Source organism: Lepidochelys kempii, chromosome 1 (assembly GCF_965140265.1).
Source record: "Lepidochelys kempii isolate rLepKem1 chromosome 1, rLepKem1.hap2, whole genome shotgun sequence".
NCBI classification, from domain to species: Eukaryota; Metazoa; Chordata; order Testudines; family Cheloniidae; genus Lepidochelys; species Lepidochelys kempii.
The window spans coordinates 140,679,381-140,706,782 of record NC_133256.1 but is presented as its reverse complement, the minus strand read 5'-3'; the positions used below and the strand labels follow the sequence as shown (position 1 = coordinate 140,706,782).

General features: G+C 43.0%; 1 protein-coding gene across 3 annotated transcripts in view; it reads left to right on the top strand.

Annotated features, from left to right (window-relative positions):
- Positions 1-14,576, top strand: part of SMPX (small muscle protein X-linked) — a 60,686-nt gene extending 46,110 nt beyond the window's left edge. For 2 of the 3 annotated variants that reach the window (XM_073328078.1, XM_073328085.1), the window contains exon 5: positions 12,225-13,248. The gene's annotated coding sequence lies outside the window, so the exon portion shown is untranslated. Of the gene's footprint in view, positions 1-12,224; positions 13,249-14,212 lie in introns of those variants that run through there. The other variant, XM_073328068.1, reaches the window with a different exon arrangement.
- The last annotated feature ends 12,826 nt before the right edge of the window (positions 14,577-27,402 follow it).

Genomic DNA, 27,402 nt, shown 5'->3' with positions numbered 1-27,402 from the left:
GGCCCCCGTTCCCTCCCTCCCTCCGTGAAAGCAAGGGCAGACAATCATTTTGCGCCTTTTTTCCTGAGTTACCTGTGCAGATGCCATACCATGGCAAGCATGGAGCCCGCTCAGGTAACCATCACCCTATATATCCTGGGTGCTGGCAGATGTGGTATGGCTTTGCTACACAGTAGCAGCAACCCCTTGCCTTATGGCAGCAGACAGTGCAGTACGACTGGTAGTCGTCCTCGACGTGTCCAAGGTGCTCCTGGTCACGTCGGCTGGGAGCGCCTGGGCAGACATGGGCGCAGGGACTAAATTTGGAGTGACTTGACCAGGTCATTCTCTTTAGTCCTGCAGTCAGTCCTATTGAATCGTCTTATGGTGAGCAGGCAGGCGATACGGATTGCTAGCAGTCGTACTGTACCATCTTCTGCCGGGCAGGCAAGAGATTAGGATTGCTAGCAGTCGTATTGTACCATCTTCTGCCAGGCAGGCAAGAGATGAGGATGGCTAGCAGTCGTACTGTACCATCTTCTGCCGAGCAGCCATGAGATGTGGATGGCATGCAGTCCTTCTGCACCGTCTGCTGCCAGCCAAAGATGTAAAAGATAGATGGAGTGGATCAAAACAAGAAATAGACCAGATTTGTTTTGTACTCATTTGCCTCCTCCCCTGTCTAGGGGACTCATTCCTCTAGGTCACACTGCAGTCACTCACAGAGAAGGTGCAGTGAGGTAAATCTAGCCATGTATCAATCAAAGGCCAAGCTAACCGACTTGTTCCAATAAGAACAATAACTTAGGTGCACCATTTCTTATTGGAACCCTCCGTGAAGTCCTGCCTGAAATACTCCTTGATGTAAAGACACCCCCTTTGTTGATTTTAGCTCCCTGAAGCCAACCCTGTAAGCCGTGTCGTCAGTCGCCCCTCCCTCCGTCAGAGCAACGGCAGACAATCGTTCCGCGCCTTTTTTCTGTGCAGACACCATACCAAGGCAAGCATGGAGGCTGCTCAGCTTACTTTGGCAATTAGGAGCACATTAAACACCACACGCATTATCCAGCAGTATATGCAGCACCAGAACCTGGCAAAGCAATACCGGGCGAGGAGGCTACGTCAGCGCGGTCACGTGAGTGATCAGGACATGGACACAGATTTCTCTGAAAGCATGGGCCCTGACAATGCATGCATCATGGTGCTAATGGGGCAGGTTCATGCTGTGGAATGCCGATTCTGGGCTCGGGAAACAAGCACAGACTGGTGGGACCGCATAGTGTTGCAGGTCTGGGACGATTCCCAGTGGCTGCGAAACTTTCTCATGCGTAAGGGCACTTTCATGGAACTTTGTGACTTGCTTTCCCCTGCCCTGAGGCTCATGAATACCAAGATGAGAGCAGCCCTCACAGTTGAGAAGCGAGTGGCGATAGCCCTGTGGAAGCTTGCAACGCCAGACAGCTACCGGTCAGTTGGGAATCAATTTGGAGTGGGCAAATCTACTGTGGGGGCTGCTGTGATGCAAGTAGCCCATGCAATCAAAGAACTGCTGATATCAAGGGTAGTGACCCTGGGAAATGTGCAGGTCATAGTGGATGGCTTTGCTGCAATGGGATTCCCTAACTGTGGTGGGGCTATAGACGGAACCCATATCCCTATCTTGGCACCGGAGCACCAAGCCGCCGAGTACATAAACCGCAAGGGGTACTTTTCGATAGTGCTGCTCCGGTGGATCACAAGGGATGTTTAACCAATATCAACGTGGGATGGCCGGGAAAGGTACATGACGCTCGCATCTTCAGGAACTCTGGTCTGTTTCAAAAGCTGCAGGAAGGGACTTTATTCCCAGACCAGAAAATAACTGTTGGGGATGTTGAAATGCCTATATGTATCCTTGGGGACCCAGCCTACCCCTTAATGCCATGGCTCATGAAGCCGTACACAGGCAGCCTGGACAGTAGTCAGGAGCTCTTCAACTACAGGCTGAGCAAGTGCAGAATGGTGGTAGAATGTGCATTTGGACATTTAAAGGCGCGCTGGCGCAGTTTACTGACTCGCTTAGACCTCAGCAAAACCAATATTCCCACTGTTATTACTGCTTGCTGTGTGCTCCACAATATCTGTGAGAGTAAGGGGGAGATGTTTATGGCGGGGTGGGAGGTTGAGGCAAATCGCCTGGCTGCTGGTTACGCGCAGCCAGACACCAGGGCGGTTAGAAGAGCATAGGAGGGCGCGGTACGCATCAGAGAAGCTTTGAAAACCAGTTTCATGACTGGCCAGGCTATGGTGTGAAAGTTCTGTTTGTTTCTCCTTGATGAAACCCCCCACCCCTTGGTTCACTCTACTTCCCTGTAAGCTAACCACCTGTCCCTCCTCCCTTCAATCACCGCTTGCAGAGGCAATAAAGTCATTGTTGCTTCACATTCATGCATTCTTTATTCATTCATCACACAAATAGGGGGATGACTACCAAGGTAGCCCAGGAGGGGTGGTGGAGGAGGGAAGGAAAATGCCACACAGCACTTTAAGCACAGCACTTTAAAAGTTTACAACTTTAAAATTTATTGAATGACAGCCTTCTTTTTTTTTGGGTAATCCTCTGTGGTGGAGTGGCTGGTTGGCCGGAGGCCCCCCCACCGCGTTCTTGGGTGTCTGGGTGTGGAGGCTATGGAACTTGGGGAGGAGGGTGGTTGGTTACACAGGGGCTGCAGTGGCAGTCTGTGCTCCAGCTGACTTTGCTGCAGCTCAACCATACACTGGAGCATACTGGTTTGGTCCTCCAGCAGCCTCAGCATTGAATCCTGCCTCCTCTCATCATGCTGCCGCCACATTTGAGCTTCAGCTCTCTCTTCAGCCTGCCACTTACACTCTTCAGCCCGCCACTTACTCTCTTCAGCCCACCACCTCTCCTCCCGGTCATTTTGTGCTTTCCTGCACTCTGACATTATTTGCCTCCACGCATTCGTCTGTGCTCTGTCAGTGTGGGAGGACAGCATGATCTCGGAGAACATTTCATTGCGAGTGCTTTTTTTTTTCTTTCTAAGCTTCACTAGCCTCTGGGAAGGAGAAGATCCTGTGATCATTGAAACATATGCAGCTGGTGGAGAAAAAAAAAAGGGACAGCGGTATTTAAAAAAACACATTTTATAAAACAGTGGCTACACTCTTTCAGGGTAAACCTTGCTGTTAACATTACATACATAGCACATGTGCTTTCATTACAAGGTCGCATTTTGCCTCCCCCCACCGCGTGGCTACCCCCTCAACCTTCCCCCCTCCCTGTGGCTAACAGCGGGGAACATTTCTGTTTAGCCACAGGCAAACAGCCCAGCAGGAATGGGCTCCTCTGAGTGTCCCCTGAAGAAAAGCACTCTATTTCAACCAGGTGACCATGAATTATATCTCACTCTCCTGAGGATAACACAGAGAGATAAAGAACGGATGTTGTTTGAATGCCAGCAAACATACACTGCAATGCTTTGTTCTACAATGATTCCCGAGTACGTGTTACTGGCCTGGAGTGGTAAAGTGTCCTACCATGAAGGACGCAATAAGGCTGCCCTCCCCAGAAACCTTTTGCAGAGGCTTTAAGAGTACATCTAGGAGAACCGCGAATGCCAGGGCAAAGTAATCCTTTCACATGCTTGCTTTTAAACCATGTATAGTATTTTAAAAGGTACACTCACCAGAGGTCCCTTCTCCGCCTGCTGGGTCCAGGAGGCAGCCTTGGGTGGGTTAGGGGGTACTGGCTCCAGGTCCAGGGTGAGAAACAGTTCCTGGCTGTCGGGAAAACCGGTTTCTCCGCTTGCTTGCTGTGAGCTATCTACAACCTCATCATCATCATCATCTTCTTCGTCCCCAAAACCTGCTTCCGTATTGCCTCCATCTCCATTGAAGGAGTCAAACAACACGGCTGGGGTAGTGGTGGCTGAACCCCCTAAAATGGCATGCAGCTCATCATAGAAGCGGCATGTTTGGGGCTCTGACCCAGAGCGGCTGTTCGCCTCTCTGGTTTTCTGGTAGGCTTGCCTCAGCTCCTTCAGTTTCACGCGGCACTGCTTCGGGTCCCTGTTATGGCCTCTGTCCTTCATGCCCTGGGAGATTTTGACAAAGGTTTTGGCATTTCGAAAACTGGAACGGAGTTCTGATAGCACGGATTCCTCTCCCCAAACAGCGACCAGCTCCTGTACCTCCCGTTCAGTCCATGCTGGAGCTCTTTTGCGATTCTGGGACTCCATCATGGTCACCTGTGCTGATGAGCTCTGCATGGTCACCTGCAGCTTGCCACGCTGGCCAAACAGGAAATGAGATTTAAAAGTTCACGGTTCTTTTCTTGTCTACCTGGCCAGTGCATCTGAGTTGAGAGTGCTGTCCAGAGCGGTCATAATGGAGCACTCTGGGATAGCTCCCGGAGGCCAATACCATCGAATTGTGTCCACAGTACCCCAAATTCGAGCCAGCAAGGTCAATTTAAGTGCTAATCCACTTGTCAGGGGTAGAGTAAGGACATCGATTTTAAGAGCCCTTTAAGTCGAAATAAAGGGCTTCATTGTGTGGACGGGTGCAGGTTTACATCGATTTAACGCTGCTAAATTCGACCTAAAGTCCTAGTGTAGACCAGGGCTAAGGTGCCACAAGTACTCCTTTTCTTTTTAATAACAGGAAGGAAAGCAAAGATAGAGATGTTAAAGCTGTTTAATAATGGTCAAAATGTTATTGTCAGCAAACGTGGTTTCAAGAATTTTTTTTGTGGGAAAATGTGATTTTTGTCTACATTGTTTTTTGATGATATTAAAAATATTTTTTTTGACTTTTTTTTCATTGTGTGGAGAAAAATGTCACTGCTCTTATTTACTTTTAGTTGTCATCCCCACCACCTGCCTTTCCTCCCCACTTGGTGAGGTGAAAAATTATTTTTAAAAAAACTTTCATTTTTAATTTTGTCGTCAATTAACTTTAGTTAATGGAAGGTAAGAGGGCTAATCTCCATTTGCTAACTCAACCCTCACCCAACATAAGCATGGATATTAGAGAAGAACTTCTCCCTCTAATCCTGTTCTCAGTGCTAATATGTGTGACTGGAACACATTTGGCTTCCTACTGTCTCTTCCACCTTTGCTGACTGCCAGTCCAGATATCCCACATATAATATAGATATTAAATCAAATGCAAAGGAGAAGGTGATCTCAACAGATGGCGCCAGTTGAAAGGAAGTAAGGGCAGCATGATAAGGCAACTAATTAAACCAACTAATTAAGACAGATCCCTTAAAATTGAAAGGTACCTTCTCAGGAAGGGTAAGTCTCTTGCCTGCTAACTGGCAAAAATGGATTATCTAAATTTTCCTTTCACGGCACCAATTCCCTAGAGTAAGCTGTGAACTAAGGATATGGCTCTGAATTTATTTTTTGCACGTTTTCCTTCTTTAGTTCTGTGTGTTTGAAATATCATACCAATTCTCCAGACTTGTGAAAGTTCACGAACTCTGTCCCCTTCTTACTTTACTGAATTTAATATCTTTCATTCCCAGGATGCTTATTGGCTTCGAGTGCCCAGCTATCATTTAAAAGCTCTGAGGACAAAAGTCTGTTCTGTGGCTTCTGACATCTCTAAAGGAAACCTTTCTCGTTATAATTTGCTCCTTTCTCCCACTTTTAAAGCTCTCACCCTGTCCATTTACTGACGTTTTCCAATAACTGCAATGATTTCTCGTTGCTGAAATTCTCATTGCTGAATTTGCATGTTGTCAGCATATAGCACATGGGAAATATGCCGGATGTTTTCTATTGATTATAGTGTATAAGGGATTTGTGATATGGGCACCTGGTCAAACTATAATGCTAAAAGGAAGGGTTAATCTTTATTCCAAACTGTAGAAAGAGATGCAGTACTTTTTCTTCTCTTTTATCGATGCATATGTAACTGCGGCAGTGGTGAGTAACATGTCTATAAATGGGTCCTGGTGAGAAGTAAACATCATGTGGTCTCCAGTTTGGAAGCTTGTTGAGTGGGAGGCATTTACTGAATCTTTGGGCTCGCAGCACGATTACTCGTTTTCTATTAGGAACATATTTGGTGCTAATAATATGCACCTTTTTTGCAAAGATAATGTCACATGTAAAAAGTGGCAGAGTCAAGCACTCAGAGGCTTGGAGGGGCATGGACAGAGATTGATCATGAAACTTTAATTCAGCCTCCTAACACATATGTATTAGGATACAGTCTTTAACTACATAAGTGGACCACACATACATACCTCTATATTATAGTGCCCCTCCCCTTCTAACTCTACAATTAGAAAGGACAGTTCCATGTTTTTAGCATTAAACTTGGCCATTTCATCCCACAACATCCTGACATGCAACATACAAGATTTCAGCCCAAACACAGATTTATTTCTCTTTTTAAAAGATTCCTTCTCTCACATATTTTAGTCACCTACAGTTTAGTAAATTAGCAAAATGTATTGACAGTTTGGCATCTTTGCTGCTGCATTTTAGAATGTAATTTTTAATCCATTGCCAGTTAGTCAGTGTTCTGGTATGTTGGACAGGGGAAAAGATACAGGAGAGATTTAGGTCTGAAAAAAAAAATCTGAGCATTTGCAGGTCAGTAATGTTATTGCAGTGTATTTTGTAAGTTTATATCAATGTTCGGTGTTACCCAGATTAGATCACTTCCCATTTTCAAACACCCCTCATTGAATTTGTTACAATATTAGCAAACTACAATTCTCATTCTTGTTCCCATTGAAATCAATGGCAAAGCCTGATTGACTTCACTGGGAGCAGGATTGGGACGCCAAGAATCTTGTGATTTTTAGAATGAAAAAGTAGAGGGTCTTGGGGGTAGGAAGGGACATGAAGTCCATGATTCAGGAAAGCATTTAAGCACATGCTTAAGACCATCCCTAATCAGGACAGTGCTTAAGCATGCACTTAACTTTAAGCAAGTGTTTAAATCCTATTGATTTATTTTAAAATGATCAGAGTAGCATGATGAAAGGTGGGAGATGATTTGAGTGGCACAAGAGATACTGGTAGAAAGGCTACAGCAGCTGAAAAATAACCAAGGGAGTATAAGTATGAAAATTATTAATGCACCATCTAGTATCCTAGTTTTGAGTTCAAACACTCCCATTGATCTCTGTAGGAGTTTGCATTCTAAAAATAGACTGCATTTGGGACCTGAGAGACAGCAAATTGGAGCACAAAGAGAGAGTTCAGAGCAGATTGGAACCCCACAAGGAGCTAAAAGAGGGGTCAGTAAGCAAGGAAACTCATTTGGCAATAAGTAGCAATTCTGGAGAGCTGGGAGAGCATTGGAGAGTAAGGTAATTGTAACAAATATGGCAATTTCATGCAATATCTTTGGGAGATCTTACTATATTAAATTTATGTGGGCCAGGGATTGTTTGTAATTCCATGGGGGAAGGTGACCAAAGGCCTTTAGGAACTAAGAAGAGTGCTGGGTGATTAGACAAATTCACTCAGGTTGTAATGCCTCCAGAGAGCTACCACCACCTGGAAAGACTTGTATACACTGGTTCAAACTGGATTCTCCAGAGATCAACAGAGAAAGAAAGGACTTTTGGATAAACAGCCTGAGTTTAAATGGACTCAGGGCCTTCTTTCTGATCCAGCAAACTGAAGGACCTATTGTCCAAGGCAGCGGTAGGCAATCCTTGTGGAAGGTCAGAAGGGCTGACACAGACCAGAGGCTTTGTGGGAGCTGGAGTGAGCTCTGATAAGCTTATTAGCAGTTGTGTAGGTTCTCTGTAATGCTTTCACCTTAAGAATAAACATACTTGCTTAGAAAGGGCTGTGTGGTAACTTATAACTATGGGTAATTAACCTGTTCCAGAGAGAAAGCAAAGATCAGGCAGTCTGGCTCGCTAGGAACTCACAGTGTAAATAGGGTATTGTGTACCTTGGAAAAACCCTGGTCAGGAGGGAGAGAGGTGCATGTCACTGCCCAGGAGAGGTAACGGCTGAGGAGCTGTGAGCCTAGAGTGGGAGCGTGTGCTGGACCACTGAGGGGGAATACAGGTGCAGTTGCCCTGAACTGTGACAGTAATATTATTAGTGTTTGTTAATTTATGAAGCATTGCTCATAACTATCACAGCAATTCACTAAATTAAAACAAATTAAAACATGAAGAGCTTGATTCTCCACTCCAGCTACACAGTGGGAATCCTCGACTGGGAGGCTCTGGCTGAGTTAGGCTCCCTATGTATTTCATAAGTGGTGCAAAGTGAACTTGGTGGAATAGAGCTCAAACTGGGGAATAGAGCTCAAAGAATTTAAAATGTTCAGTAAAAAAAAGAAAAGAAAAGAAAAAGAAAAACTCCTGCAAAGCATATAGATTGCTGGCATGATGCAGTAGGGGAAACAGTTTGGCCTAGTGGATGGAGCACTGGATTGGGAGTCAGGAGACCTGACTCTGCCACTGACTGGTTTTGTAGTACTGGACAAGTCGCTTCACCTATCTGTGCTTCTGTTTCCCCTCCCAAATTTTTATCTGTCTTGTCTATTTAGACTAATAAGCACTTCAGAGCAGAGACCCACTCTCACCGTCTGCTTATAAAGTATCTAACACAATAAGGCCCCAGTTGAGACTGGGGCCATAAAGCAGTACAAAAATAATATGAATAAATTCAAAGCTTTTAACTTTGTCTGGCATATGCTATTGATTTCAATGGAAGTTGAGAGTCAAAGGACTGGATTTATAAGCAAGGGACAGAGTTATTGTGTGGGGAAGGTCCTAGGAGCAGATGGAGGAACTGAGCAAGTGACTGAGGTGACCCAAGCAGTCAAACCACTTGGATATCAGTAGCATATTAATACTGTACATAGCAGCATGTGTTTTTACTTTACAAACTCCCATCAATATCAGCAGAGTTCAGCTTACACACACAGAAAAGTAGATCTTTGGAGGAATATAAAATGATACACATACCTGATGATTGAGTCTAAATTAGCTGCTACCACTCAAGAAAAAGACCTTGGAGTCTTTGAGCAGATGTTTTCAGAGAACTATCCACCATGTACAACGGCAGTCAAAAAGGCTAACAGAATGTAAGGACCAAATAGGAAATGAATAGACAAGAAGGCAGAAAATATCATCATGCCACTATATAAATCCATGGTATGCCCACACTTTGAGTACTGCATGCAGTTCTGGTCACCCCATCTCAAAAAAAGATTATTCGAATTGGGAAAAGTGCAGAGAAGGGCAACAGAAATAATTAGGGGTATGGAACAGCTTCCAAATTAAGGTGAGATTAAAAAAAGCTGTAACTGTTCACCTTTGAAAAGAGACAACTGGGGAGGTGGGATGATGGAGGTCTATAAAATCATAAATGGAATGGATAAAGTGAATAAGGAAGTATTATTTACCCCTTCCCATTCCATAATTATTAGGGGTCGCCCAATGAAATTAATAAGCAACAGGTTTAAAACAAACAAAAAGGAGTACTTCCTCACACAACGTGCAGTCAACCTGTGGAACTCATTGCCAGGGGATGTTGTGAAGGCCAAAAAGCATAACTGAGATCAAAGAAGAATGAGAAGATCATGGAGGATATCAATGGCTATTAGCCAAGATGGTCAGGGACACAACCCCATGCTCTGGGTGTCTCTAAACCTCTGATTGCCAGAAGCTGGGACTGGACAACAGGGCAAGGATCACTCAGTAAATTACCCTGTTCTGTTCATTCCCTCTAAAGCATCTGGCACTGGCCACTGTTGGAAAACAGGGCTAGATGGACCAATTGTCTGATCCAATATAGCCATTCTTATGTAATAGAGTAGAACTGAGAAAATAAGTGAGGCTCAAACTGGTGTAAGAGGGAGTTAAGGGAAGATTAGAGTGGGGAGATGGACCACAGGGGAGCTTTCTGACTTGCATTGACATCATAATGGCTCCTTTGTAGTTGTGCTGACAATGGAGATCCTCCTTTCTGGAAATACAATATTACTGAGTAAGATGTTTATTGTGTTATAGTGATGTTAAAAATCTGACTCGAGCCCATTAAACAAAGGAGCTCTAGTTAAAGCAGCTGCTCATGCTTTATATATATAAAACAATATCTTACACACTGGCATCTTTCAACTTGAAGGATCACAAAATACTTTATAAATTAAGGGCCAAATTATGCTATAAAGTGTACAGAGCCTGGCTTGCACCGATGTCAGTAAGAGCCCTGCATGCATATGAACGAATATGTCCCCAGAAGTATTTCCATTCACCTATGAAAAGCATCCACACCTCTTCACATTCAGCAAGTCACACAGTAGGGAACTGAAACTGCAGGGAGACTATATGTGGGCAGAATGTAATTACCCAGGTTGGAAGGCATGTGTGTTTGTGTACTGGGAATCCACCAAGCAGACTTTTAAAATTTTGATGTTATTTTTGTCATTTTACGAATATAACAACTTGCAGGTGCAAGGGATTTCAGTATTCAGAGCTCTCAAACCAACAGTGTCTTTCTGGGGCTATGTAACACTTGAACGGACAAATTCTAGGCACAGTCCGGTGTAAATCTACTGTAATTCCACCAACTTCAGTTGTGTTTCTCCACATTAACACTGGTGAAAGTGAGACCAGAATTTGAAAAGATGTCCAACGAAAGCCATCTGTCTGTGGGATGACTTGAAGGAAATTCAGGCTGAAATGAAGTGATAGGCAGTGGATAAATGTGCTAAGCCATACTGAGATGTGATCAGGCTGCTTTGGTTTCAGAGAAGCAGCCGTGTTAGTCTGTATTCGCAAAAAGAAAAGGAGTACTAGTGGCACCTTAGAGACTAACCAGTTTATTCGAGCATAAGCTTTCGTGAGCTACAGCTCACTTCATCGGCAGATTATTATGAGGGATAAACAGCGTTTGAAACATTCTGGGAAAAATTCCTTACCTTGTTCTTTTCGACAACTAATTTATTTTCACCATTTCTTAATTAATTTGACTTCTTTTCCAAAAAGTACGTAACATGTCCAAGCTATCAGTATTAGTCATGCGGGATTATTTGATATAGCACTTCTATGTCCTCTCTTATTTGTCTCTGCTGTAAACTGATCACTCCCAGTCTCTCTTCCATTCTTGTTCCGATTGATAAAGGCCCCCACATCTTAGGAAGAGCAACAAAACCAGTATTTATGTAAAATATTGTGAGCTACAAACCATGGTCATTTTTCATGGTGTGATGACTGTTTAATTTTCTGAGAAGTTTAGTAAAAGTTTATTGAGTGCAATAGAGTTTACACCAAATACAGGTATCCTGAAAATACTTAAAATTTTACTGATTAAACAAATATCCCAAGAGATCAAATTTCCTGCATTTCAGATCTGGTATTTCCTCATTATTGATCTGATCTGTATGACTGAAATCAATGGTAACACTTCCCTTAACTTCAATGGGGACAGGATTAGACCCTCTGCAGGGTTATACCTTAACCGTAACTATTCAGGGGGAAAAACCTGAGTGCCAGCAGCAGCCGAAAAATCAAACTGTTAGGATGTGCAAAAATAGGGCAGAAAATATTTCATCATACGCTCTCACCTACAATAATGGTTCAGCGCTGTCAGTCAAAAAATATACAGCAGAAATAGAAGGGTGTGGAGAGAAGTGGCAAAAATAGAGGCGAGGAGAAACTTCCATATGAAGAGAGACTCGAAAAGGTTGGGGCTGTTTAAAGAGGCAATGAATAAGAGGGATATGATAATTGTGTAAAAGCTAATGAGTGGCATAGAGAAGGAAAATTAGGTCCTCCCATTTACTTTTTCTCATAGTTAAAGAGCCAGGGGACATTCACTGAAATTGAAAGGCAATACTGTTCAACCGAAGAAAGGAAATACTGGAGGGGGGGGGTTATATTTACTCAATGCATGTTTATTATTTATCCTGTGGACCTCATAGCCACAGGATGCCATAGTGGCCAAGACCTTAGTCAGATTCATTAAAGGATAAGACAATTCGAAGAATCATGAGGACATCCACAGTTTCATTAGACAGATGTGAACTGTGGGTTGAGGAAGGTACCACATCAAAATGATGGTATTTTACACCCACTTTGTATTCCACTCTGCACAGATGTAAATGACTACACAATGTGCAAGGCAAATTGCAGATGCTAAGAATATATGTTCAGTAAGAACTTACATGAACTTTCATGATTTCTCAAACAATATCCACAAATACAATGGTAAATGATACATTTCTTGTCTTTTTTTTTTATCTTGCAGATCTGAAAAGAGAAACAGAATGAAATATAATGAGTGCAGATTATTGAAATATTTTATATATTTGTACGAAGATTATGAACTTCCTAAATACAAGATACTCCATAAAAATGTCCTCTTTGTACATTTATATCCCTTTCTTGTTGTCTATTTTGCATAATGTAAAAAGTACTGGTGACATAATGCAGCACAAAACAGAAAGTGGTGAACCTGTACATATTCAGGAATAAGTTTGATTTTATGAGCAGAGAATAATGTAACTCACAGTTTGAGTAAAAAAAAAAAAATCAAATAAACCATTTTTCCAGGGAGAAAGATCTTCTTACTAGTTGATTTTTTTCTCTTGCTGTTGAAAATAGAAGCTATTGACATAACAGTTTCATGGATAAAATGTTTTAATGAAAGCGCAGATTGCAGACTTTGTGAAAGATAATCTATTCCATGCTTTACTTTTACATATTAATTATTGGTTAACGGGTGGGTTTGAAATTCTGTAAAATAGAGAGTTAAAGTACGGTGAAAATCTTCACGTATGCTCTTTGAAGATGAGTTCATCCTAAATTCCTCCTTTGCTATAGAGCCACAGTATTTTCTTTTGCCTAAAAATGTAAAATGCACTGTTGGTCAGATATTTATGCATTGCTTTTACCTTGTACAGAACTTGGTGACAGAAATGCGCGGTAGAAAGATCCTTAAATAGACCCTGATTCAGGAAAGCACCTCTGTTCAGGAAAGTTCTTAAGCACATGCTTAAAATTAAGCACACACTTAAGTGCTTTCCTGGAATAGTGGGTCTTAAAACTCAATCCTGCAACCTTTAATGAAGCAAATAGTCCCACCAATCTTGATGCGACGACTCACCTGAACAAAAGATAAAGAATCAGGCCCTTAAAAGGTGATATAAAATACTGTCTCCTATATATTTTTCCACTGTATTAATATTGCACAGAAATTGAGTATGATCAAACAGAACTTTAAATATTATGATAAAATGTGAAACCCACATGCTTGTTTTATATGGAATGTACATAATGAAGATTGTTTAAGGAATATTCTATTTTTGGAAATGAAATTTTATTGTTGGAGAAATTCAATACATTATATTTCCTTGGTCTCGTGTCATTTACTCACTGTGGAGGGACTGTTCTGGTAATGGTATTCATGAGTTTTCTACCAGTGACTGTACTTGTTCTACATGCAATGAAATCTGCCTGGACTGCTTGTAATTTATTCTATTCAAATAAGGATAATTATTCTGGTTAGAAAACAGGTTTACAACGGAATGTTACTAACAATGACATGTTTAATGCACGCAGCAGTTTCTCATTTGCTCCATGACAGGATACCGAAGTCAGCCACTAGTATCCTTACATTTTAAGTCATGACAGATAATATTTGCATACTCTATACAGGATTCTCAGTCACTTCAACTCAGGAAAAAAGTACATGCTTGTATTTTTGCTTTAAATATGCAATATCAGTGTAGTTTACTAGTTTGCTTTACCCTGTACATGTGTAGCTAATTCCCCTTTATGCACTGCGCAGCCCTAAAGCAAGAGTGTCTAAGGTGAAATTAGAGGAAGTGTCAAGATCCAGAATGCAGCAGGCGCATCTTTCATTGACACATTGACAAGATTAGCATGCCTATTTGATCAAGAAAGAACAATTTCCCATCTGCTGCATTATCACTCACTGCAATGCAAAACATTCTCTGGAAAAATGTCATCCTTTGGATTTTTACAGTCTCCAACTGCTCACAAAATTCTCAAGTTGGAGATGTTTACTTTGTTCTATTTCCCAGGAATCTCAAGGCATGGAATTTTAAACATACCACAAACATTCATAGCTGAATAAGATACAGATATGCATATTTCCCACTATTTTGTGATCTTTTCCTCTCTATAATTAATGAACAAATTCAATATTCTTTGCTAAAGTCCCAGGCTATCTCATCAATGCTCATGTTCTATTACTTAATATCTAACTTTCAGAAAGAAGAGGCTACAACAAGATGGAAATGGGCCTTTGAAAGAAAGGAAAGGTGGATTGAAAGTAAATGAACAGAATGCACAGATCCTGGAATCAGAGATATGGTATCAATTTTCTATTTTGAGCTACACCAGTTTCTATCACTACTGTAGTGATATGCATTCTTTTACTGGAGCTGGTAAGAATTACTTGTAAGTGTTTTAATGTGCACAGCAAATGTAGGTCATGCCAGAATGAAGGTTGCCTGTGCAATCTTAATTCTGGCCGCCTGTGTACATGCATTATGCTACAGTCTTTAATTACTCAATCACATACCATTTTTTTCCAGAGGACTCTGGCCTCAATTAAGTGATCAATATCCATCCTGTGCACTAAATAATTAAATATTTTGTTTTCTTCTTGTTGCGCTGAAGACAGAATTATAATTTCCTCATGGGCTTTTCTGTGGAGCTCCTCATTATAGTATCTGACCACAGCATCACCAACAAAAATAAATGTATTTTCACAACACCCATGTGAGGTAAGTGGCTATTAGCCCCATTTAACAGGTGGGAACTGAGACACAGAGAAGTTAAAGTCAAAAGTATCCACTAATTTTTGGTGCCCAATTTGAAATGCTGAAGACCTGATTCTTTACTTAGCATTACAGTGTGTTCAAACCACAGCTCCCAGCTGTAGCTGTGAGAGTTCAGCACTTCTGCAAGTCAGACCAAGAGTCTCAAGCCAGGCATCCAGAAAAGGAGCATCACATCAGAGCTCTGTGGCAGAGGCAGGGATAGACTCCAGTTCTCCAGGGCAGTATTCAACTTCCTTAACCATGAGCCCCATCCTTTCTCTTCCTGCAATCCCCTGCCTCATTCACTGCAAACCTTCCAGTTTCTGCAACAAATGAAGCAAAGATCCTTCAGAGAACAGCCTCTTTTACTATATAACTCTGATTCATCCCCAGAGCAGGGCCATCCTGTGTACTGAATGAGACAGAGGTCTCATGTGGTCATGTACTCACCTCCTTCCCCTACCCCTCTGGTCTCCTTGCCCAGCTAGTCCCAGTTTCCCACCTGGCTCCTCAGCCAGCCTCAGTCTCACCCGTAGCTCCTGGCTTGCAGTCTCCCTTTACTATTGCTGCCCCAGTTCCCAGTACCAGTCTCCCTCTAGTTCTCAGTCTGCCTTTCCCCCAATTCCCAGTGCCATTCTCCCTCTGCCAGCCTCCAGTCCCAGTCTCACCCTCAGGCTCCTTGTCCCAATCTACCCTCTGCACAAATCTGGCTTTTATCCCTTCTGCATGTTAGACAGCTTCCTTCTCCACACTGCCTGAACCCAGAAGGAGGGGCACTGAGATCACAGGAGAGACAGCTCTCAGTTCAGGTTGCCAGGCCCAGACTCGGGATAGCCCAAAATGGCCCAGCGCTGCAATTGCTGGGAAAGCCCTTGTCAGCCTGGACAACATGGACAGTTTTGGGGAGTAATTTAGCAGCTATAAACTGAGAAGTCTCTATTGGGCACATGAAAACTGTGGTGTTTCAAAGACTTATAATTCAGTTATATTTGGGTGGATTTCCACAGGGCTGCATGACGGGGGTACAAGCCCCACACTGGTGAGGTAAGGGCCAAAGAGCAGCTCTGGGCTCAGAAAGCTCTGCTCCGTCTCTCCTGCTGAGCATGCTCACAGTGGAAGCTGAGGTCAAAAGGGAGCAGCTCATCTCAGTCTGGGTGGACAGAGCAGGAGAGCAGTTGTGTGTTGAAGCCTCCTGCTGAGAAGCTACTGAGGCCGGAGGTGGCTGGGACCAGGCCCCACTGCTGGGCCACTGCAGGCCCTCCAACCATGGAGGTGGATGACGACAAGCTGCAACTGAGAGAGGAAGACTCTCTGGAGTGCTACCAGAGAAGACTCCAGGGGGGACTCAGAACCAAACAAGCAGCACCAACAGAGAAACAGAACCTGGGGTAGGAAGTAGCCCATGGAGCAAGCCTAGGGGTACCCGCCCTCCCAGGCCACAGACTGTGAACTACTATTTACTGGCCCCTGGGTTGGCACCTGATGAGCAAGGAAGGCCCAGGTTCCCCCGCCCCTGACCACAGACATTCACCCCTGGGCGAGATAGCCATGGACAGTCACTGCTAGGCTACTTGGCCACTGACCCCCCCATCACTAGGTGACACGGCACAGAATATAACCAGTAGACCGTACTGCTGGGCTTGGGCCCCAACCCTTCTCCATCCCCTCACCAACAGACCAGTGAAAGGCACATCCCTGACGCAAAAGCCATTTCCCTATCAAATTTCAAGTCCCTGTTCGAAAGCACGGGGATGCTAGAACTTTTCAAAGAAAAGATCACCAGAATTTCAGAACACGTGAAAAACAACATGTTATTCCATAGCCTCATTTTCAGATATGGCTAAACGATTTTGGCTGAAATTTTCCAAAAACTTTGCTCTGAATTTTACAAAAACACCAGATACCCAGCCTGGAAAACTTAAGCCCAAATGCTTTTAGTTTGACAAAGTTATCAGCAGAGCCCTATGACTTTTTAAATTTTATTTTAATTTTTGTTTTATTTCATTTTATCATCCCTGGGGGAGGGGAGGGCATGTTTGGTCTCCAGGGGGATGAAATGAAATTCCTGAAAAATTCCCGGTGAGGAGGGGAAACTTGAGATGGGGTTTGGAGAGTGAGCCCACCCTCCCCTCACCCTGGGCAGTGGCATCTCCTGTGTCCCACGGCTTTAGGCCTGGCTCTCCACTCTGGGAATTGCGACCTGGGACACAGGATCATAGCACCTCACAGCTGTGGTGCTCTGTCATGATGAGGGAGGTATGGCTGGGCCAAAGCTGGCCAACGCTGTGTCCCCTTTCGACAAGTCTGTTTTTGTTTTTTATTTTATTCTGCATTTGCCAAAACCACGGCGCTCTAGTTATATGCAACTGAAAACAGGGTCAACCTTAATAGGCGGTACAGCCAGCCCCACCAATAACTGTGATAACTGTTTGGTTATCTGACAACGTGTGTGGGGGGGTGTCCCATAGTCATGGGCTGTTACATATTCACTCCTTATTAAATTGATACTCTCTGAATGTTCACAGACAGTGAAGCTAGAGGCATTTCAAAAGCATGGCTAGCACAATAAGGAGCTAATATTAGTGAACCACAATGGGAGGAAAAATAAAACACTTTAAATGTACAGCTTGCCTAATGAGGAACCTACTAAATAAAGTAGAATAGCTTTCATCACTGTTATCCTACACTGTGTTCTCAGAATGAACACGAAGTAACTGAGACTGACAGAGACGGTATTGCATTGTCATCATGAAACTCTGTATAGGTCATAGAATAATAGAAATGTGGGGCTGGAGGAGACCTCAAGCAGTCATCTAGTCAAGCCCCTGCACTGCGGCAGGACCAAGTAAACCTAGACCATCCCTGACAGGTATTTGTCTTGCTGTTCTTATAAACCTCCAATGATGGGGATTCTACCACCTCCCTTGGTAACCTGTTCTCTTCCTTACCTATCCTATGGTTAGACATTTTTACTAATATCTAACCTAAGCCCTGGTCTACACTGGGGGTGGGGGGGGGACCGATCTAAGTTACGCAACTTCAGCTATGTGAATAATGTAGCTGAAGTTGATGTACTTAGATTGACATATCGTGGTGTCTTCACCGCGGTGAGTCGACCGCTGCCGCTCCCCCATCGACTCCGCCTGCGCCTCTCATGGTGCTGGAGTACAGGAGCTGACGGGAGAGTGCTCAGGGGTCGATTTATTGCGTCTAGACTAGATGCGATAAATCGATCCCCGCTGGAATGATCACTGCCTGCTGATCTGGCAGGTAGTGAAGACAAACCTTAAGTCTCCCTTGCTGAAAACTCAAATAGAATAATGAAAGCCAGAGGAAGAATTTTCTGGGTTAACTTTCTACCCAATATTAGGCACCATAATTTCTTGCCAATGGCAAAAAAGGATCTAGCCTGGTTGTGTTTTACAGAGAAGTTACTGGGGCTACATGGCGGAGGAAAGTTCCCCCAGGAAATTAATGGTAGTCATTATTCTATACCTGCAGCAAGGGATTCAGTTAATGAAACACCAAGATCATAATGCTTCCTGGAGGAGGCTTTTTGTCCTCGGCCATTGAACAAAATATATTGTCAAGATTATTCAGATGATCGGCATACAAACACAAACACACATAGCTTGTGGAGTCTAGAGATAGAAAGATCATTTCGTTTACATGACAAATTTAAATGAGCTTTATTGCATTTAATACAACAATTTTGGCGAGCCTAATCCTTCACCATAAAGAAGTCGAATACATATCAGCTGATCTGATAGCATCCCAACTATGGCATCTGTGTAATCTGAATGAAAGAGCTACCTTATGGGGTGCTAGTATTTATTCTGGTTTTATTATTTATATTGCAGCAGGTCTTAGAGGCCAGGACCCTATTGTGCAAGTGTGAAAGGGTGCACTCATTCTTTTTCCTGGTGCCCTCTGTCAGCTTTTGCCCTCGTCAGGTGGGTCTTCAGTGGCTTAGCCCTCTGGTTAATTCACACGGTTGAAATGCTTGGAGGAACCCCTTCCAGGGTAACAAAGTCCAGCAAATGGTTGGCCTTCTCTGGGGTCTTCAGCCCCATCTCTGGGCCCATTTAAATTCTAGCTACTTTCTTGGGCTTTTATTATTGAGTCCTATCCCCTTTTGGGGGTTTATGCCACTTAGGCCACTTAGACCTGGGCCCACCCACTACTCCGGGTCCCAACCCAGGGACCCTATAAACAGCAGCCACATTCTGCCTCCCTTTAATAGTTGTTGTGCTGCCTTCCCTGGGCTGCTTCCTACTGTCTCCCTTATGTGATGTCAGTAAATTATTTCTGGGAATATGCAAGAAGAATCCCATTTTGGAAACTTTGTGTAGTGAGACAAAATACAGAATTGACAAATTGTTGGGAAAACATCTCTGTATTAGAGGAGGTTGCCTTGGGGAAAGAGTTTTATTTTTCTTGTGAAGACTTTAGGGCCAAAAATGTTGAAATAATTTTGTGTTTTGGACTTAAATCCCCTGTTTTCTAGGGCATGTACATTTCAACTAAGAGTAAGTTTTAGCTTTATGAATGAAGCATTTTTAATCATTCACTTGGCAAAAAATCTATTTCAGTCCATGAGCTTTAACAATTGTCTAGTACCATTCATGTGTGGATAAGTTACAAGGGAAAATCAGTAATGTTAAATGGGAGGCTACCACCTTTGCATGTCCAGGCATATACTGAAGCATTCTCTTTTGGTCTACATCATGTGACTGGGTTAAACAGATCTTAGGAGACAAATAAGGAAGAGCTAGAGATAAGAGCAATAAACCATGATAAAAGTCTGTTTCCTATATGTTTAGAAGGAGTCAAAAACCATTTACAAAGTAAGCAGAGCTACTCAAATGTTCTGGTGGACATTGCCTGAGACAACCTAAGGCAGACTTGTGACTAATTGCAAGTCACATAATCAAGTAGTGAAATATTAAAGAGCTCTAAGTGAAAATATTCTGGCCCTGGTAAGAACAATGTAGTTCACATTGACGGGCTGTGGGTAAGTCACATTCGGTAGGCTGCCTCCACTATGGGTTTGTCAGGATGGTATATTTTGAACCCTAAGACAATATGTTGCTGTATTTTAGTAAATAGCAATATTGGAATTTGAAGTTATTATTTAATTTTTAAAAGTAACAAGATTTTTAAAAAAGCATGATTTAAAGCAATCACTTCACTTTTTTTAACAATGTTGAACATATCTATATTTATATAACTTCAGGTCTTAGTTGTGATCAAACTAAAACACAGTATGAGTACTTGGGTTTGAACGGGCTTGGTTTCATATTAATATTCTAGTGAGTAAACAGAAAAATTAACAAAGAAGAGAAAAGTGGATGATACTGTCTTTGTTGTACACAAGAGTAGTTTGTGTAAAAAAAAAAAAATTCTGTAGCTCTCAGTAATCACTAAGTAACCGGCCTCAAGCTACGTTCAGCCAGTGAAGTGTATTCTCTTAATATTGGTTTTCTAAAGGTGGCATATATATTCACCGTATTGCCCATATGATTGGAATGAGGTTGAACTTTCCTTCTCCACCTTGCTCATTTAATGTAATTTATTTCATAACAAAGTTGGTCTAATTAGATGCTGAACTCTTAGCAAAAATTTACTTCAGCTACAATAAAAGCATCTCTGGATAGTTTACAGTTCTCCTCTCTGGCTCCTGGCATAGCTGAAATGAGTCTGGAGCCTCCACTTTTTAGCTGATGGGAAATTAAAATAACCTCCAACCTGAACAGAAATTTAACCACCACCTAGCAGAATGTGGGTGTTACAGAAAAACATTGCTGCAATAATAGAGTATCACTTAGTACGTCACATGCTGGCTACTTTTAGAATTTGGGAGGTGAGGGGAAAATTAGAGAGGTCCAGCTTAATGGAGAACACACAATATCTCCAGGCTCAAAAGAAGAACAAATCTCCAATGCCTCAGTTGGAGTGTTACCTTAGGAAAGACACCTTACATCTCTCTGGCTACAGCTACACTTGGAACCAGGGGCATGATTCCCAGCTCTCCCAGACGCACTCACCGTAGCTCTCAATGAGCTCTTGTGTTAAAAATAGTAGTGAGACCACAGTAGCCTGGGCAACAGCGAGAGGCTGCAACCACTAGGCACCCCGAGTGCAAACCCTCCTGGAGCACATGAGTAAGAATTCAGGACGCGCAGCTTGTGCCACTGCAGCTACGTGGCTACTTTTAGCGTGCTAGCTCAATGAGAGCCAGAATGAGTATGTCTGAGAGCTGGGACTCACCCAGTGCCGATGTAGTCTCTGCGACAGTGAAGGGTCATCAAAGCGAATGCACAGTTTGTAAAGAGCGTTCAGCTTTGACAGCGTTCTTAGCACTTCTTGCCCACCTGCTCTGTGCACAGCCATGCCCTCATCCTCTTTTTTTAATGCTGAAGGTTAACTAGGATAAATTAAAGCTTCCAAGTCCATTTTCTGCAGCTCATTTAGATCCAATAGATAATCTCACTTCAGGTCACCTAACTCTTCTAAATGTCACATACGCATGTGACCTGGAAGCATATGCAGGCTGTCTGCGTGCCTGAATAGCAGTGAGTCAGTCTCTATAATGTGTGGGTGAAACGGCATCTTTATTCCCTTCTTTGACGAAGGCGGCTCTCCATGCTGATATTTACAGCGGAGCAGTTGAACAGGACAGACTGAGTGGGAGAGCCTTGGATAAATCAGGAGCCTGACCCTGGGAAAGAGCATCCATATCACATGGCTGAGGGAATCAGATTCAGTGTCAAATTCATATAATTATTGTGATACAAATGTGAATTCTCCACTGAAATGCTCCCACTTGGCAAGACTGTGATGTATGCGTCTGAACAAGGCAAATCCCTGTGTTCCCCACACCATTTGGCAGGTGAGTCAAATGAAGTACACACGTGCTGCAGCCACATAAATGGTCTAAAATGACAGGCCAGCTCCTCAGCTGGTGTACGTTGGCCTCGTTCCTTTCAGGACACTGGAGCTATGTAGACTGTAGACTTTAAAATATTCTGAGTGAGAAATGTTCAGAACAGTTTGTACTGAAAATCATATCAATATAACAGAAAAGGGGGCATTAAAGAAGAATCAGCCTTATTCACTGTCTCTATGTCGTAGATACCAGTGGCTTAATGGTGCTCATGGTCCAGTGGTTAGAGCAGCTACTTAATATAATAATAAAGAATTTGCACTTGTAGGGCTTGATCCGGCAAAGTGCCCAGAACCTCCTGCAGGAGCTGAGTGCCCTTGTTCCCACTGCCCCTGTTTTTCTGAGATTTCAATGGGATTTTGGAAAACTCCACCCCCTCAGGAGTTACTCGGTACCTACCAGATTAAGCCCTCATCTGAAGATCTCAAAGGACGTTTACTGTAATTCAGTGCTTGTTTTTCTGAGGCAGGTTGGTGATTTTATGTTTATTTTACAAAGGGAAAAACCAGAGAAGGTAAGTAACTTGTCCAAAATAACCCAATAAGTCAGTGGCAGTGCTAGGAAGCTGTGGCCAGAATCCAGCCCCTTTGCATCACTCAAGCTGTGCCAAAGCATACATCTACACTTCCAGCTGGAGGGGCAATTTCCTACCCTCCTTCTGTTTGAACAAGTGCACTAAAAATAGAAATGTAGCTGCAGCGGTCTGAGGGGCAGCAGAGGGTAGCTGCCCCAAATACGATCCCATCCAAGTCACTAGGTCTGTATTCAGGGTGGCTAGCTCCTCCCACCACCACTTGCTCTGCAGGGGCTATACTCTATATTTTTAGTGTGCTAGTTGGTTCAGAGCTAGCAAGGGTCTGGAAATTACAATTCCAGCCTGAAATATAGACATAGCCAAAGGGATGGTACTGGGGGATGAGAATCTGGCCTTTTAACTCCTGCTTCTTTACTGGATCACCTGGAATTTTCCATTGTCTCTCACTAGCGTAGAAGAGAAATGAAATCAATTGGCCTTCAAGAATGCAAGCTACTAACATCAAGAACAGGAATGTTTATATTCTTAAGCTTTCAACGAAGAGAACAAAAAACCACTTAACCTATTTTCCTTTTATGTGCAGGCAGCAAAAAATATTCTAACCTCAGCACTGTTGAAATATATTTTTATACTGTAGCCATGAATTCTTAAACATGCATTCTTATATATTGATCTCAGCAAAAATGCCGAAGCTGGGATATCCCCAGGGAGTAGCTCTTTAAACAGCAATGATGTTAGGCAATGAATTTTCAATCACTCTTCCTGTGAACAGAGGCAATAGACAGACATTCATCCCTTTGTTCTGTACTTTTTCAAATTACTGATATGCTGGGCAAATTTTCAAAACAGGGCAACTGTAGTGTCTCAAAAGTGCCAAATCTCAGTATGTAACTAGGTTTGTCCTATTTAAGACCCTCAATTCAGGAAAGTCTCTCTCTTCAGGAAAGCATTAAGCACATCAGAAGGACTTAAGCACATGCTAATGTTAAGCATGTGTTTGAGAGCTTTCCTGATTTGGGGCCTATACTAACATTGTAACTTTATGCACAAATTCACAGACAGCATTTCAGGCAAAAGATATATTAGAAGGGGAGCGTCAAAAAGGAAGAGGAAAAAAATCAAAGGAAAATATGAATATGAAAAAACTAAATATGAGTCCCACCATTTCCACAGATTATATTTTAGGAAGAAAGGCTTTAAAAGAGCTTATTTTCTCTGAGATAAATTTACCCTAGTGCAGAGGTTTCATACAAGGCCCCATGTCCCACTTAAGCCTTTAGAGCCAATGACAAAAAAAATCAGTATTGGAAGAATAGCAGCTGGCTCAAGCTGAACCCAGGCAAGACTGAAATTATGCTTGTCAGAAAGGGGAAATGCTTCAAAGAACTGGCCAAGACATTGTGTTCACCTTCCGCGGAAGCCCCCAATTTGGCAAAGTGGTATGAAGCCTCAGACTCCTGTTTGACTGCTAGACTTGGATGACCAGATAGCATCGAGCACCAACAAGTTTGGTAGCTATTGGATGTCTAACATAGTGAATATCAGTGAAAATCACGTAGGATCTGAGGCTAAAATAGGGAATGAACAAGTTAAAAATTACTTAGACAAGTTAGATGTCTTCAAGTTGCCAGGGCCTGATAAAATACATCCTAGAATACTCAAGGAGCTGACTGAGGAGATAGCTGAGCCATTAGTGATGATTTTTGGAAAGTCATGGGAGATGGGAGAGATTCCAGAGGACTGGAAGAGGGCAAACTTAGAATAAGGAGAATAAGGACAACCCGAAGAATTACAGACCAGTCAGCTTAACTTCAGTTTCCAGAAAGATAATGGAGCAAATAATAAATTAATTTGCAGACACCTACGAGATAATAAGGTGATAAGTAACCGTCAGCATAGATTTGTCAAGCTTTCTTTGACAGAGTAACAAGCCTTGTGGATAAGGGGGAAGCAAAATATGTGGTATATCTTGATGCTAGTAAGGCTTTTGATACTGTCTTGCATGATCTTCTCATTAACAAACGAGGGAAATGCAGCCTTGATGCAGCTATTATAAGGTGGGTGTATAAATGATTGGAAAACCATTCCCAGAAAGTAGTTATAAGTGGTTCACAGTCATGCTGGAAGGGCATAACGAGTGGGGTCCCTCAGGGATCTGGCCTGGGTCCAGTTCTGTTCAATATTTTCATCAATAATTTAGATAATGGCATAGAAAGTACGCTTATAAAGTTTGCTGGCAATACCAAGCTCGGAGGTTGCGAGTGCTTTGGAAGATACTATTACAATTCACAATGATCTGGACAAACTGGAAAAATGGTCTGAAGTAAATAGGATGAAATTCAGTAAGGACAAATGCAAAGTATTCTCCACTTAAGAAAGAACAATCAATTGTACACATACAAAAGGGGAAATGACTGCCTAGGAAAGAGTACTGCAGAAAGGGATCTGGGGGTCAGAGTGGATCACAAGCTAAATATGAGTCAACAGTGTAACACTGTTGCAAAAAAAGCAAACATAATTCTGGGATGTATTAGCAGGAGTGTTGTAAGCAAGACACAAGAAGTAATTCTTCTGCTCTATTCCATGCTGATTAGACCTCAGCTGGAGTTTTGTGTCCAGTTCTGGTGGCACATTTCAGGAAAGATGTGGACAAATTGGAGAAAGTCCAGAGAAGAGATCTTAAACATAAAAAAGAAGCTTACAAGAAGTGGAAGGTTGGACATATGACCAGGGAAGAATATAAAAATATTGCTCGGGCATGTAGGAATGATATCAGGAGGGCCAAATCGCACCTGGAGCTGCAGCTAGCCAGAGATGTCAAGAGTAACAAGAAGGGTTTCTTCAGGTATGTTGGCAACAAGAAGAAAGCCAAGGAATGTGTGGGCCCCTTACTGAATGAGGGAGGCAACCTAGTGACAGAGGATGTGGAAAAAGCTAATGTACTCAATGCTTTTTTTGCCTCTGTTTTCACTAACAAGGTCAGCTCCCAGTCTGCTGCGCTGGGCATCACAAAATGGGGAAGAGATGGCCAGCCCTCTGTGGAGATAGAGGTGGTTAGGGACTATTTAGAAAAGCTGGACGTGCACAAGTCCATGGGGCCGGACGAGTTGCATCCGAGAGTGCTGAAGGAATTGGCGGCTGTGATTGCAGAGCCATTGGCCATTATCTTTGAAAACTCGTGGCGAACCGGGGAAGTCCCGGATGACTGGAAAAAGGCTAATGTAGTGCCAATCTTTAAAAAAGGGAAGAAGGAGGATCCTGGGAACTACAGGCCAGTCAGCCTCACCTCAGTCCCTGGAAAAATCATGGAGCAGGTCCTCAAAGAATCAATCCTGAAGCACTTGCATGAGAGGAAAGTGATCAGGAACAGCCAGCATGGATTCACCAAGGGAAGGTCATGCCAGACTAATCTAATCGCCTTTTATGATGAGATTACTGGTTCTGTGGATGAAGGGAAAGCAGTGGATGTATTGTTTCTTGACTTTAGCAAAGCTTTTGACACGGTCTCCCACAGTATTCTTGTCAGCAAGTTAAGGAAGTATGGGCTGGATGAATGCACTATAAGGTGGGTAGAAAGCTGGCTAGATTGTCGGGCTCAACGGGTAGTGATCAATGGCACCATGTCTAGTTGGCAGCCGGTATCAAGTGGAGTGCCCCAAGGGTCGGTCCTGGGGCCGGTTTTATTCAATATCTTCATAAATGATCTGGAGGATGGTGTGGATTGCACTCTCAGCAAATTTGCGGATGATACTAAACTGGGAGGAGTGGTAGATACGCTGGAGGGGAGGGATAGGATACAGAAGGACCTAGACAAATTGGAGGATTGGGCCAAAAGAAATCTGATGAGGTTCAATAAGGATAAGTGCAGGGTCCTGCACTTAGGACGGAAGAACCCAATGCACAGCTACAGACTAGGGACCGAATGGCTAGGCAGCAGTTCTGCGGAAAAGGACCTAGGGGTGACAGTGGACGAGAAGCTGTATATGAGTCAGCAGTGTGCCCTTGTTGCCAAGAAGGCCAATGGCATTTTGGGATGTATAAGTAGGGGCATAGCGAGCAGATCGAGGGACGTGATCGTTCCCCTCTATTCGACATTGGTGAGGCCTCATCTGGAGTACTGTGTCCAGTTTTGGGCCCCACACTTCAAGAAGGATGTGGATAAATTGGAGAGAGTCCAGCGAAGGGCAACAAAAATGATTAGGGGATTGGAACACATGAGTTATGAGGAGAGGCTGAGGGAGCTGGGATTGTTTTGCCTGCAGAAGAGAAGAATGAGGGGGGATTTGATAGCTGCTTTCAACTACCTGAAAGGGGGTTCCAAAGAGAATGGATCTAGACTGTTCTCAATGGTAGCAGATGACAGAACAAGGAGTAATGGTCTCAAGTTGCAGTGGGGGAGGTTTAGATTGGATATTAGGAAAAACTTTTTCACTAAGAGGGTGGTGAAACACTGGAATGCGTTACCTAGGGAGGTGGTAGAATCTCCTTCCTTCGAGGTTTTTAAGGTCAGGCTTGACAAAGCCCTGGCTGGGATGATTTAACTGGGAATTGGTCCTGCTTCGAGCAGGGGGTTGGACTAGATGACCTTCTGGGGTCCCTTCCAACCCTGATATTCTATGATTCTATGATTCTAAGAGTAACAAAAGAGATTAAAGGTCTAGAAAACATGACCTATGAGGGAAGACTGAAAAAATTGGGTTTGTTTAGTCTGGAGAAGAGAAGACTCAGAGGGGATACGATAACAGTTTTCAAGCACACAAAAGGTTGTTACAAGGAGGAGGGAGAAAAATTGTTCTCATTAACATCTGAGGATAGGATAAAAAGCAATGGGCTTAAATTGCAGCAAGAGCAGTTTAGGTTAGACATTAGGAAAAACTTCCTAACTGTCAGAGTGATTAAGCACTGGAATAAATGGCCTAGAGAGGTTGTGGAATCTCCATCATTGAGGATTTTTAAGAGCAGGTTAGACGAACACCTGTCAGGGATGATCTAGATAATACTTAGTCCTGCCATGAATGCAGGGGACTGGACTAGATGACCTCTCAGGGTTCCTTGAAGTCCTACAATTCTATGATTCTATCATCACTGTCTGACCAGCTTTAGGAAATGCAGCAAAACTTTCCTCGTTGAAAAAGCCTTTCCATAATAAGAATGA